Source organism: Gorilla gorilla, chromosome 13, assembly GCF_029281585.2.
Source record: "Gorilla gorilla gorilla isolate KB3781 chromosome 13, NHGRI_mGorGor1-v2.1_pri, whole genome shotgun sequence".
Classification (NCBI taxonomy): domain Eukaryota; kingdom Metazoa; phylum Chordata; class Mammalia; order Primates; family Hominidae; genus Gorilla; species Gorilla gorilla.
Window position 1 is genome coordinate 47,754,531 of NC_073237.2, and position 14,206 is coordinate 47,768,736.

At 39.5% G+C, this 14,206-nt stretch overlaps 1 protein-coding gene across 19 annotated transcripts in view; it reads left to right on the forward strand.

The window, feature by feature from the left end:
* BNC2 (basonuclin zinc finger protein 2) overlaps positions 1-14,206 on the forward strand; it is a 451,443-nt gene that overhangs the window by 171,709 nt on the left and 265,528 nt on the right. The gene's annotated exons all lie outside the window — the stretch shown is intronic.

Genomic DNA, 14,206 nt, shown 5'->3' on the forward strand with positions numbered 1-14,206 from the left:
ACAGGTTTTCTCACCAGATATTTACATTGGGAATTTATATAGCTCTTTATTAGAAATATAATGTCTCTTTCATGAATATAGTGAGAAAAGTCCAGACTTTTTAGCTAGATTTACCTGCATTTGAACTGATCTCTTTCCTATGTGACTTTGTAAAAGTTATATAACCTCTTTGAATCTTAGTTGCTTCATTTATAAAATGGGGCTTAGAAGTAAATGATGCCTGTGAATTCTGGCACAGAGAGGGTTAGTTAGACCAATTTCTTCTTCTGTCTGTTACTATTGTAGTTTGCTAGTCTTATGCAGTTTGCACTTGGTATCTGTTTATCAACAGTGCCACAGTGTTCTTTATACTTGCATCATGTACATACTTGGCCTTTTCAATTACTAGTTTAAAAAATACTTGTGTCACTCTTGCAGAAGTCTTACTTTTGCAGAAGAAAATGAGGGTGGAGAGAAATCTCTTCTTTCTTACTCTTCACTGAGAATCAGTCACTGAGCAGCATAATTCTAAAATCTTATGTGGCTTTTGGGTACTTTATGAACCTTTTTATGGTAACCCAGAAGCAAGGCACTGATTGAATTAATACATTTCCATCAAGGGACTATTCTGTTAGCCTGTCTTCCTCCTCCTAACCCATGCATGCTTCTATAAGGGACTTTTTTGTTGCATTATTTAGGTTGCCACATATAGTGGGGATGACAGTTTGTAGATGTGCAGGTTATTGGTAAGCCTTATAGCCTTTCTGTTTTTAAAACAAAGGGAAAGGACAAAAAAAAAAAAAAAAAAAAAACAGAACAGCAACAACAAAATCACTACCCAAACCAAAAATAACTTAAAAACACCATCTTAGCTTTCTGGAAAACCCAGTGCTTTATAAAATGTAGAATCTAAACTTTGCATACTGATTTTAATTTTTAATAGTTTTAAAACTTTTAAATACAACTTCTGTAAAAAGGATATGTGTTCATTAGGCAGATGTGATGAAGAAAACCTCAAAGAGAGAAAACTGCCTGAAGGGCTATCATCAAGGAACTGTTAATGTATTTTTAGTCATCTTTCTTCATTTACAAGTACCTACCAATGTATGAATAGGTAGTAGTTTCATAAAGGGATGATGTTACATGTGTATGTGACTTTTAAAAAACGCATTGTTATCCTCAGTATCTTTCCATGTCCGTAAATGTAGATATTCATCATGGCTTTTTTTTTTTGAGATGGAGTTTTGCTCTTGTTGCCCAGGCTGGAGTGCAGTGGCGCCATCTTGGCTCACCGCAACCTCTGTCTCCCGGGTTCAAGCGATTCTCCTGCCTCAGCCTCCCAAGTAGCTGGGATTACAGGCATGCGCCACCATGCCCAGCTAATTTTTTTGTACTTTTAGTAGAGATGGGGTTTCTCCATGTTGGTCAGGCTGATCTCGAACTCCTGACCTCAGGTGATCCTCCCACCTCGGCTTCCCAAAGTGCTGGGATTACAGGCGTGAGCCACTGAGCCCGGCCCTCATCATGACTTTTAATGGATTCTTAGCTTGTCATTGTATCATAGTTTATTTAATGAGTTCTTGGTTTGTGGATTTTTTTTTTTTAATAAACAGTAGTGCTTAAATATGAACATCCTTGCTTGCACTTGTATGCTTATTTCCTAAAGGTGAAGACAGATGTGATACTGCTAGGGAAGGCAGCGTAATTTTGCACAGCTTAAGAGAGAGATTGGCAAATCTGTTCTGTGCAGGGCCAGATGGTAAATAGGTAGATGTATGGTTTCTGTAGCAATTACTGAAGTTTGTTTTTGTAGGACCAAGCCCCTGTGTATGTAAAGGAATAGGCAGGGCTCTATTTCAATAAAACTTTATTTACAAAAGTAGGCAGCAGGATAGCATTTGGCCCACAGGCTCGTTTGCCTACCCTGGACTTGAAATTAAGTAGAAACTAATTTGGGATGAAAATTTATCCCTAGTTTGCTGTAAGCTGCTTTTACAGTTTCTTAGAAATGTGTTCCTATCTCAGGGCAATGTAATGGGCTGATGACTTTCTTTCCAGGTATGTGGCAATCAATACTTAATTTTTAAGAACTTATTAAAGGAGCTTCTCATACCGGCTCCTACTCCTGAAGCCTAGTAAATTTTAAACTAAGAGGTTGTGTATACCAGTATATATTTTTATCATTCTATATATTTTTTTTTTTTTGGAAATAGAGTCTCACTTGTTGCTTAGGCTGGAGTGCAGTGGCAATCTCGGCTCACTGCCACCTCCATCTCCCAGGTTTAAGCAATTCTTGTGCCTCTTAGCCTCCCAACTAGCTGGGATTACAGGCATGTGCCACCACACCCAGCCTTTTAAAATATTTTAGTAGAGATGGGGTTTTGCTATGTTGGCCAGGCTGGTCTTGATCTCCTGGCCTCAAGCAGTCCACCTGCCTCAGCCTCCCAAAGTGCTAGAATTACAGGTGTGAGCCACCGCGCCCTGCCACATCGTATACTTTAGATTTCAGCATATGTTGACAACTTGTTGGGCAAGGAACGACCTCTTTAATTAATTAGTTAATTTTATTTTTGTATATTTTGAGATGGAGTCTCGCTCTGTCACCTAGGTTGGAGTTCAGTGGCGCAATCTCGGCTCACTACCTGGTTCAAGCGATTCTCCTGCCTCAGCTTCCTGAGTAGCTGGGACTACGGGCACGTGCCACCACGCCCAGCTAATTTTTGTAGTGTAGTAGAGACGGGGTTTCACCGTATTAGCTAGGCTGGTCTCGAACTCCTGACCTCGTGATCCACCCGCCTCGGCCTCCCAAAGTGCTGGGATTACAGGCATGAGCCACCGTGCACGGCACACTCTTTAATTTATATTGCAGGGCAGATGGGTGTTTCCCCCTTTCTAGAAGGTTGCTTAGTTGGAGTCATGTTCTAGAGATATTCAGAAGTAAGCTGAAAGGAAAGTCCAATAAGAGGAGAAGAATCATTTCAGCAGAAATATACCACAGATCAACAGGGTGACATTGAGTTAGTTCCTGAACCTTAATAGGCTAAATTATACTCGAAAAAATGCTCTGTGCATAAATAATAACCTTTTTGCATCTTGAGTTTCTATAAAACAGGAATTATTGGCCTCTACTTGCCTTACGGGTATTTGTTGAGGATCTGCTGGAATAATGAAATAGTTAAAATCACTCTATTTGTAACATTGTGTCACTGGTGCCCTTATGAATTTTAAGATATTTATTTATTATTCAGTATGTATTTGTTGACTATCTGCTATGTGTAAAGCAGTATGGCAAGTGCTATTGGGAAATACAAAGAGAAATAAGTTAGTTCTTGATCCTAAGGAGAGAAAAACATGTATTTAAGGTTCAAGGTCATGTAGTGCTTAGAGCCCTAAGGAACATAGAGCACTTGGGACGATGAGATCCCTTTCATCCAAAGGTATCAGGAAATTTCATGGAAGAAGTGGCATCAGGAAATAGGGACATTTTCAAAGGGAGAATACAGGCGAGGGTATTCCAAAAAGAGCAGCATGAGAACTATTTCAGGTTAGGAAAGTCCAAATCAGTATGCAAGAGACATAAAATATTCTAATTAGAGTGTCTATCAAGCATTTTTCATGAAGAAGGAGGAGAAGATAAAGCTGGAAAGGCAGGTTAGAGCTAGATTGTAGAGGGCCTGGAAAGAACTGTAATTGGTAATTGGTGGGGAGCTATAAACATGATCTAGGAGAATGTGTTCGACGATTGGAGGGGTGGTGTATAGCACTAGTTGGCAAGTATGGAATGATAAAGTCAGGATTATTGCTAAAGGGTTATTGCAGAGGTCTGAGCATGTACTTGTTAGAAATATTCTGGAAAGTGTGTGGGGGACAGCTGAGGGGATTGAAAGGGCAGAATGGACAGGCTATCAGAACTGACTGGGTTTAGGAAATAAGGAGAAGCCTTTTAATAATGATGTATGGTTCTGAGTCTTTGTTAATGGGATTATGGTAATAACATTGAAAAATATAGCAAAATCCAGGGAAAGCTGTAGTAAAGAAAGGAGACCAGTGAACCTATTTGCTTTGCTTGTTTAGCTCGAGATGTTAACTGGACACTTAGAAAAATCTAGTGAGAGTTTGAAAATGCAGGACTGAAATTCACATGAGAGGTAAGGGTTAGGGATTTAGGAGCTCTGTTCACACAGAGGTACGTGACAGATGAAACTTGAGAAGAGCTTCACATCACTTAACGAGAATGCGTGTAAGAGAGAAAATGCGGCCACATGATGTGGCTCATGCCTGTAATCCCAGTACTTTGGGAGGCCGCAGCAGGAGGATCACTTGAGGCCAGGAGTTCAAGACCAGCCTGGGTAACTTAGCAAGACCCCCATTTTTATCAAAAAAAAAAAAAAAAAAAAAAAAGAAAGAAAGAAAAAGAAAAAAATTTAGCTGAAAAGAATCACTTCTCAGCTAAATTGCAGGGCACATGGGTATTTTCCCCCTTCTAGAAGGTTGCTTAGTTGGAGTCATGTTCTAGAGATATTCAGAAGTAAACTGAAAGGAAAGTCTAGGAGTTTAAGGTTGCAGCGAGTCACAAATGCACATCACTGCATCCCAGTCTGGGTGACAGAGCAAGACCCTGTCTCAAAAATAAAAATAAAGAAAAAGAAAATGGTATCATTTTAAGCATTACTTACCATTGGGTAAGTCAATTACATAAGTAGCTCTGTCTTTTTGTGAGGCAACTAATACCAAAAGAAAAGCAAAAAAGAAAGTCTCATGTATTTTACCATTTATAAAGCGTTCTGTTGTCCAGTAAGCTTCTCTTCTTAGCTTCTAAAGCTACTAGGTTTCAGGAGTAAAGTATGTTCAGTTTGGGGAAAAAAATATTTTTATAAGATCTCCAAGGAAAATATAACTCCCTTTGACTTTATCTTCTCTCCACTTCCTGAGAACCTTAGTAACAAAGATGTTACTGGTAGGACGGGTTTACATTCACTTTTTACCTGTCTGATACAGACTACTACAGCTTTTCATCTCCCCTAGTTGTCACCCCAGTTGAGATCCATGCATTTGGGATGGGGGTGGGGGATATCCCTTAGAAATCAACTTTGTATGCGTTTGCACATTTTTCTCTTTTTAGTCTGGGGTCCTCAGCAGGCTTGGAGAGGGGATTGTGTAGTACACAGTATGACTTATGTTTGACTTGGGAAAATTTTTCCTGTATGGAACAGCAGGACTGAATCTGCTTTCTCATTTCCTTTCTTCTTTTAACATTACCTATGTTCAAGCTTTGCATGCAAAGAAAACCGTGTTGATTCATTGATCTTCAACATGCTACATTATGAGCCTTGGCAGAAGGTAAAGGCTCCCCTGGCTCCCCTGTTTAGAGCAGCCGGAATTCCTTTGGTCTGTTGGTACCATCTGTGGCCTTCCTTCAGGCTCAGTCTTCATAGTAAGTCTAACTCATGTCAAATGGGCCAAGGTGCTAGTCCAGAGTAGTTTGCATCTCTAGCCAACCACTGTGCATTTACTCTAGTACTAAATGCCCGTTTTATTTGTCTCTTAAACTGTGTATGCTACTTAAACTTTTTTTTTAAAATCATAATTGGTTTAATGTAGGTGGTTCCATGAGTAGTTTGTGAAGCTGAATTTTTGGGAACTAATATTTGCTCTTTCCCTTTCTGATGCCACAACACATTCTTCTATCCTATTTCATTCAAATTCACTATTCTGCTTTTTTCACATATGTTTTTCAGTCACGCTTTTTCCCTTTGGTGTTGTTTAGCAAGGGAGGAAACCCTTTCAATTTGTTCCATTTTTGTGCCTCTGATGAAGTAAGAGCAACTCAGACGGATGTATTTTCTTCCTAAGTAAACTCTTTTCTAAAAAAAATGCCACACCTTCCCCCCAAATCCAATAGCTTGATGGTGATTACTTGAAGGCAGTCTCTTTCCTCATTAGAGGTAAATACATCTTCACTCTTGATTGCCGTGGAAAGGTAGGTAGAGAAGCTGAGTGGAGCAAACCCAATGGCTGAGTTCAAGTTGACCTGCATCATTTTAAAGTGCTTTTCGTGTAAATGCTACAGTTAATGTCTGTCCCCACATAATTTCTTTCTAATGTTTGCAGCAGATGTGGAGTTGGCCTTACCACTGCTCAAGCTGCTTGCTCATTTTGGCTTTTTCTTGTAAGCTTTTCCTTTCCTGGCTTCCTTTCTTTTCTTTACAGAGTGAGATGTTGGGAGATAAGAATTTTATGCCTTGGTGTATGCTCCTTCTTCTTTCTCTCCATTGTTTTAAGTTATATCTTTTCTAAAACTAAGTTATGATCTATAGAGCTTTTGCCTTATGGTTCCTTTTTGGTTTTCTAGTTTACGTGGGCTAGGGAGCCTCAAACTTTAATGCTCATCAGCATCACGTGGAGGGCTTGTAAACACAGGTGAGGGACTCCACCTCCAGTTTCTGTCACAGTGGGTCTCAGGTGGGGCATGCAAATGAGTTTCAGACATGCTCTCAGGTGATGATCACAATAATCTTTGGCCAAGAAGCACGCCTTGGGCACTGACTGAGACTATTGGTCTTGTCTGTCAGTGTGCTGCTCACCCCCAGAGGGTTGGGTTCTTCAGATTTTATTCATGCACGTTCTCTGGAAACTCTTTACTTTTTAATAATTTATAGGCCAGGCTGCTAGCATAAGAGAACCCAGAAAATTACCTTATATTTTAATTGTGAAAGGGTTGGTTGCAGGAGGGGCAGGTGTGCTGCTGCTTGCCACTCTCACCCCCTCATCCCCCCAGTGAAGTCTTTTTTTTTTTTTTTTTTTTTTTTGAGACTGTCTTTACTGTGTTGCCCAGGCTGGAGTGCAGTGGTGAGATCTCGGCTCACTGCAACCTCTGCCTCCCAGGTTCAAGCGATTCTCCTGCCTCAGTCTCCCAAGTAGCTGGGATTACAGGCGCCCGCCACCATGCCCAGCTAATTTTTGTATTTTTAGTAGAGACGGAGTTTCTCCATGTCGGCCAGGCTAGTCTCGAATTCCTGACCTCAGGTAATCCACCCACCTTGGCCCCCCAAAGTGCTGGAATTACAGGCATGAGCCACCACGCCCAGCACCCAGTGAAGTCTTTAACACTAAGTCCCTCGGAGCTGACAGCGATCTTTTCAGTCATTCTAAACACAGCATCACTCTAGGAAGCCTTCTAAAAGATGATTGAGTTGGCCCTTGGTCCCTAAGTGAGACCAAGTGACTCTGTCTCTTTTTAGTTTCCCCAGTTGCTTATAATATTCCTTTGACCCTTGTGGCTTGCTTTCCTTTCCACTATGCGGCTTCCATCGTGGTCTCAAAGTTCTCAGCCTTCATTGGATTGGTATGCCGTGGTGCTGCTTTTGCGGGCTGGGGGCAAAGTAGCATTTACAGATATACTGTGTACCTACTGAATCCTTAGGTGCTTTACATGTGTCATCTCATTCAACCTTGCCAACCCTGCACAATAAATGTAAGTATCCTCATTTTACAGGTGCAGGAAACAAGGCTCAGAGATAAGTAACTGAGCAACTTTACAAGATATTGCAGTAGAGATTTAAACAGAGATCTAATTGCAAAGCTAGAACTCTTTCAGTATTACCTGTCTTTAAGATAGCTGGAGTTGAGCGTTGAGGATAGAAAGTAAGTTAACCTGGGTGTGGCGTACTTGAAATTGCATTTAATGTCAGTTGTCAGAGTTGACATAAGCAACAGCCTATGGTGTTCAATTTCCAAAATAATGTATTACAAGAATGATTGCAAACCAATAGAATAATAGAATTCTGTACCTTTTTTTCTTAAATATAAGAACCCGCCGGGTGCGGTGGCTCACGCCTGTAATGCCAGCACTTTGGGAGGCCAAGGTGGGCAGATCACTTTAGGTCAGGAGTTCAAGACCAGCCTGGCCAACATGGAGAAACCCCATCTCTACTAAAAGTACAAAAATTAGCCAGGCATGGTGGCAGGCACCTGTAATCCCAGCTACTCGGGAGGATGAGGCAGGAGAATCACTTGAACCTGGGAGGCAGAGGTTGCAGTGAGCTGAGATTGTGCCACTGCACTCCAGCCTGGGTGACAGAGTGAGACTCCATCTTTTAAAAAAAAAAAAAATGGCTGGGCACAGTGGCTCATGCCTGTAATCCCAGCACTGTGGGAGGCCGAGGCGGGCATATCATGAGGTCAGGAGATCGAGACCATCCTGGCTAACGTGGTGAAACCTCATCTCTATTAAAAATACAAAAAATTAGCTGGGGGTGGTGGTGGGTGCCTGTAGTCCCAGCTACTCGGGAGGCTGAGGCAGAAGAATCGCTTGAACCCAGGAGGCACAGCTTTCAGTGAGCCAAGATCGCACCACTGCGTTCCAGCCTGGGTGGCAGAATGAGACTCTGTTTCAAAAAAAAAAAAAAAAAACAAAAGAACCCATCCATGGATCTGGTACAAGTGACTTCATTCTCATTTTCTCCAATGCTAAAACCCAGGTAAAACAAGAATTGCAGGAAGTACGTGAAATCTGTCCAATAGTAGGATGTTTTTCGAGTAAAGCACTAGCGAAGTCATTGAGAGAACTTTGTCTTAATTTCACTTCTATCTATTTTTATCAAATGTAGAGGGAGACCATAGTGATAGGTCTCAGTTTTCTCATTTAGAAATAAAAGGAGTACAATGGAAATTTCTCCCCTTCCTTACTTGTCTGATGTGGGAATTAATAAATATTATGTGTAAAGCCCTTTGAGCACTCTGGAAGAAAGATTCTATGTAATTTTAGCATTATTCATGGTCCATTAGGCTCCTCAGGGTGTCACCAGGGAAGAGAGATTTTTACCTTTTATCCCATATTTCACAGTATAAAAACAAGGTATTTTTGTTGTTGTTTGTGGCTGTGAAAAATCTCCTGTAATTGTACCTGCAGAGGTTGCTCCTATCACAGAGCCCAGGGCACTGTTCTTTGGCAGCTCACCCCAGAGGATCAGCTCCTGAGGAGGAGCAAGAGTGAACCTTAGTGAAATAGCTCCTGGTGCCTGTGAGGACATTGTGCCTGCTCCACCCCCCACCCCGGCATCCCCCCACCTCCATCATCTTCTGTGTCTTTCAACCTGTTGCATAACAGAATCACATACTGATTGACTCTTTTCCATTTTCTTTTATCTTATGCTGATCCTATAGTTCATTGCTCTGAGATGACTCCAGAGGAGATCTGTGTCTCCTTCAGGCACTGGCATCTGTCCTATCCAGTTCTTCTCCTATAAAATATCTCCCATCCTTATCATGTTCCTATTGATACAACTGTGCCTCATCTGAGGACTCTATAACAATGAATGTATTTCTGGTCATTCCATACTTGAAAATGGATAAGTACTGTGTTGTATTTATTTATTTGAGACAGGGTTTCACTCTGTCATTCAGGCTGGATAATAAATACTGTGTTGCTAGTATGTATATATGTATGTATGTATGTATGTATGTATGTATGTATGTATGTATGTATATATTTGAGACAGGGTTTCACTCTGTCACCCAGCCTGGAGTGCAGTGGCACACTCACGGCTCCTTTTAACTTTGAACTCTTGGGCTTAAGTAATCCTCCTAGGATTACAGGCACATGTCACCACACCCAGCTAATTTTTCTTTCATTATTACTTTTCTCGCTGTGTTGCCCAGGCTGGTCTAGAACTCCTGGTCTCCTGCCTTGACCTCCCTAAGTGCTAGGATTACATGTGTGATCCACCACATCCAGCTTGACAGTGTTTTGATTTACCAGTTGCTTTCTGATCAGTGAGCAGTGGGTTCCTTCTTCGGCCTTAGGTTCCATATTCTTGGTCCTTCTGAGTCTTAGTCTGGGGTCCCATGGTAGAGAAGGTTTAGGCCCAGAATTTTGTCTCCTAGTTAAATTGTAGGCTGAAAAATGGAGATATAATTTAACTGCATACTCTGCCACGTAGCTCACCTTCCTGTGTTTCTGCTTTTGTATTCATTTATTTTGCAGCAGTGTGTTTAGCATGCATCTTCATCTTTACAGTGTTGGATAATTTGTTTATTTCTTTATCTGCTCTTTCTCACAGGGACTCCTGGTGAGCTTATTGTCAAATCTATTTCACTTAATGGTCTTCCTGAACTCTTTGTGTTATCTGAGTGATTTTTCCTCTTGCCGCTTGGCATTGTATAACCACTGAAATTAGGCTGGAGTGCTATTGGGTCTTCCTTTTGGCTTGGAATCCGGCAGTGCTTGTACCTAGCCATGTCTCTGAGGAGCACTCTGATGGGGCTTTATTTCTGTTTATCTCTCTCTCTCTCTTTTTTTTTTTTTTAAACTTACATTGTATATCATTCTTTTCCAAGGTCTTTGTCCCTTCAACACTGCCAGACTGAAGCCACCAAAACACATGCACTTCAGAACTGATCTGGGCTTGGGGCCAGCTTGACTGAGGAGACTGGAGCTCACATGGAAGTTAGTTTGTTTATTTAGGCTGTGACTTTCATAGTGTCTATCAGGCAGATGCCTACCTGCATGTTTAATATTTAAAAGTAAAATGGAAATTTCAAGTGGACCCTGGCTCTGCAGGAGGCATCCCTGACTATGAGCCCTTTTCATCGTAACATGATTCTTTTCTCAAGTTATCATTTCTGTGACTTTTTTCTTTTTTCCTTTGTCCCCTTTCTACCACCCATTTTTCACAGCCATTCATCTTCAAATATTTTCAACGGTAGCTCCCATTTACAACCTGGAGCTTTTTATGTCTTCTTTTCAGAAGTCTGGTCCCTAACTTTTTTTTTTTTTTTTTTTTTTTTTGTGATCTCAGTAAACAAAGAACGTGTGTATGTGTGTGTGTGTGGTTATGTGTGTAGGAAGCCTGCCATATTTCCTCCCTGCCCCACAGAAAATATGTTTTCTGGAAGCCCTTTTGACACCGAAGTGAATGCCCACTGGCCCTCCCTTGTTGAATTCTCCTGAGGGGAGAGAGAGAGGCCTTTATACTTGTTGTCATATCTTTTGTTTCTGCTGATTATACACAAAGTAAGTTGTAAATAGCTCTCTCACACACCATGATTCCTTCAAGGTATGTATGTACAGGAGAGTAGATATGTACTCAGCCTCCACTTGCCCTGGGGATTTCACAGGGTCCCTTTCAAGGCCTCTGACTTCCTGTTACAGTACTAAGATAATGAAATTTACATCACTTGTAGACAGTTATTCCATAATTAAACATGTGGCATAATGTTTAGAAATATTAGCTGAACAGTTCACCATTTTTTTTGTTTTTAAGTTAAATGATTTTATTACTTTTAAAGCAACATATACAATCATACAAAAAGAATAAAAGTTAAGTACCTATAATCTTAATCACTGTGAACATTTTGGAAAATCTTTGTAGAACTTTGTACTATATAGTATGTCAAGTATGTCATTAAAACAGGCACTAGGTGTTAGCACAGAGGAAAAGTGGATAAAATGGAATTCCCCACATCAGTTTAAAATTTATATTAAATAATGGTTAGGCACACCCCATATTTTATTATCCTAATTTACAATAGACTAATAATAAGGGGTTAGACAATTGATATCTGATTTTTCTTCAATCATTTTTTGATTGCTTATGGCTGGCTAACTTCTGAGGCTTCTAAATCAAAAGGTGGAATGAGATGTGCTAAATTACAACTAATTAGGTTATCAGCTTTCATCTCTTTTGTATCTTAGTACATTTTGATGAATTCAGAAAGAGATATGGTTTGCCTTTCTGTGTTGAAAAATTTCCCTAACTGATGACGCTGATTGTGGTGGATGGGGTGAGAGTGTGGTGTATTTTTAGACCATGAACCGTTCAGTGAACTTCGTGAACCAATTTTGATTTGAATCTCTTATTCCTCATTTTTTAGAATATGGGAGTCAACTTTCAAAGATTCTTATGGATATATTTTTCTGCTCAGAAATCCTAGCACTCTAAGTTTGAAAATGTACCCACTTCCCTACTAGTTCCTTTTTGTGATTATGATTGTTGAAACATACTGGTAGTTTGCCACCATTTCCTCCCAACTTACTCACAGACCTTTATGTTTTCTCTTAGAAACTGTGTATTTCTAAGTGTCTCAAGTTGTAATTGCATGTAATTTTAGTTGTTTAACTTTCTCCTTCCCTCTTGAGAATGTTTATAAAGTGCATTCTGTGACTGTGAAGATAAAAAGAACTAGAAACTTAGTGTTTGTGACGTGGTCAAATAATCTTAAGGTAAGTAGCAATTTGTTTTGTGTATGTGAGATCGGGTGAGGTTTACACTTAATTTGCAATATATGGCTTACTGAATCTGCCTTAGTTAAGTCCCATTTATTGAGGTTTTATAATAAGGTTTTGGGGGGATTCATTTTGATTTGGAATATTCTCAGGTTAATTTTTTTCTTTTCCCTTCTATTGCTCCCTGGGGAGAATTACTGTTGCAGAACTCATTAGTGGCCTTCCATATGTCAGCTGAGGGGTAGAATGAGCATTATTTCTATGTGTGACACAACACAAATGCACAGTGTCCCCGCTCTTCTCCCTGCTGCATTTCTTTCTTATTCCTCAGTTAAGAGGATAAATTCCCTTTTTTGTTACTTATGTTGTCCTAGACCAAGGAGCAGGTAGCAGGTCTTGATTTCGGTTAGCGCCGTTTTCCTTTGTTGTCTTCTTTGTAATTTCTTTCATATGAAACATCAACAAATACCTCTGGAATGGATGCCACTAAATGTAGTTATTACATTTTTTTTTTAAATTAAATTCTTGGAAATGTATTCTCAACCTTTCTTTTCTTTCTCATGTCTTAAGTTTGAATCCAGGTTTTACAACCTAATAACATGTGACTCTGAGCTAGTTATTTACCTACTCTAAGCCTCAGTTTTTTCGTTTGTAGACTGGAGATGCTCATACTCTGTAAGAGTGTTGAGAGGAAAATGAGGGTTAATCTACACGTAAGATGCCCACATAGTGACTGGCGCATTGGCCTCCACGTGTGAAACTCTTGGGTAAAGAGTGGTTATAAACTTCAAAGACAGATGACACTCTGTCCATTTCACCTTATGAGCCTGGTAAAGAAGAATAAAAGACTTGAAAAGAATGAGAGAACTGGACCTTAAAATGTTTGAAGCGTTGACCGAGTACGTTTTTTTTCTTTTCTTTCCAGTGATATTCACTAGTGAACTTGCAAAGTGGAGTATACTGAACGTTGTTTAAGTTTGGACGATTGTACTGATTTTTGGGTGAAAAGAAAGAGGGAAGCACCTTTTAAGCTAGCATGCATGGCTGAAAACTGATGTCTGAACAAAGCAAATTGATTAGCACAGATGATCTTAATTGGAGTTTTAAAAAAGTCAAAGAAAACAAAACAGAGGAGTGCTTTGATAGGGAAAGAAGACAAAGGTGAGATGATGCTTAGTTGATGTATTGAGTTTAGAGACATATAGACAGATATATGATTAGTGTGAGTAGTATAAGTATGGAAATAGTGAGGAACAATTAGAAATTTTTAAAAAGCAGAAAACATGTTTAGGTGGAATCTAAAACCTTGTTTAATCTTAAAAAAATCTGAAATGAAATAAGCAAGGGACAGTAGGCAGTATTTAGGGATGATATTGACTAATTATAATAGCTTAGTTTTAAAAAGGGATCTTAGTGGCTTTCAGTTTAGAATTTTAGATATAGAGAAACATTAAGTTTTAACCTTTTTTTTTATTATTAGGACAGATACATAAAACAAGGTTTTTAAGCTTAAAGATAACATGTTTAAATGAGTAACTATTAATAATAAATATTGATAAATAGAAGTCTGCCTGTGCTAGCCTACACCAGGAACAGGAAAAATAAATTTGAACAAATATTTTAAGAATGTAAAGGAACTTAGGCATTGTTGAATGTATTTTTTTTAAATTCCTACATAAGAAAATTAAAGGAAAGAGGAAAAGAAAAAATTTATGTTACCAATGTGAAACAGAAATTATCTATTTTAGTCTTTTCCCATACCTGCATTTCCTTCCTTCTGTCTCCCTCCTCCTGTCCGTGGCTATTTATTAGGTGCCTACTGTGTGCTGCCTGCTGTGAATACAAGGAGGAACAAAATTTATGTTGCTTTTTTCTTCTTGGAATTTACCTTCTGGTAGTTAATAAACTTTGTTATATGGTATTCACTATATATTTGACATACTAAGTGTCACATACATGTCAAGCCATGATGACCTGTTATAGACCCGCAGTTGGGATTTC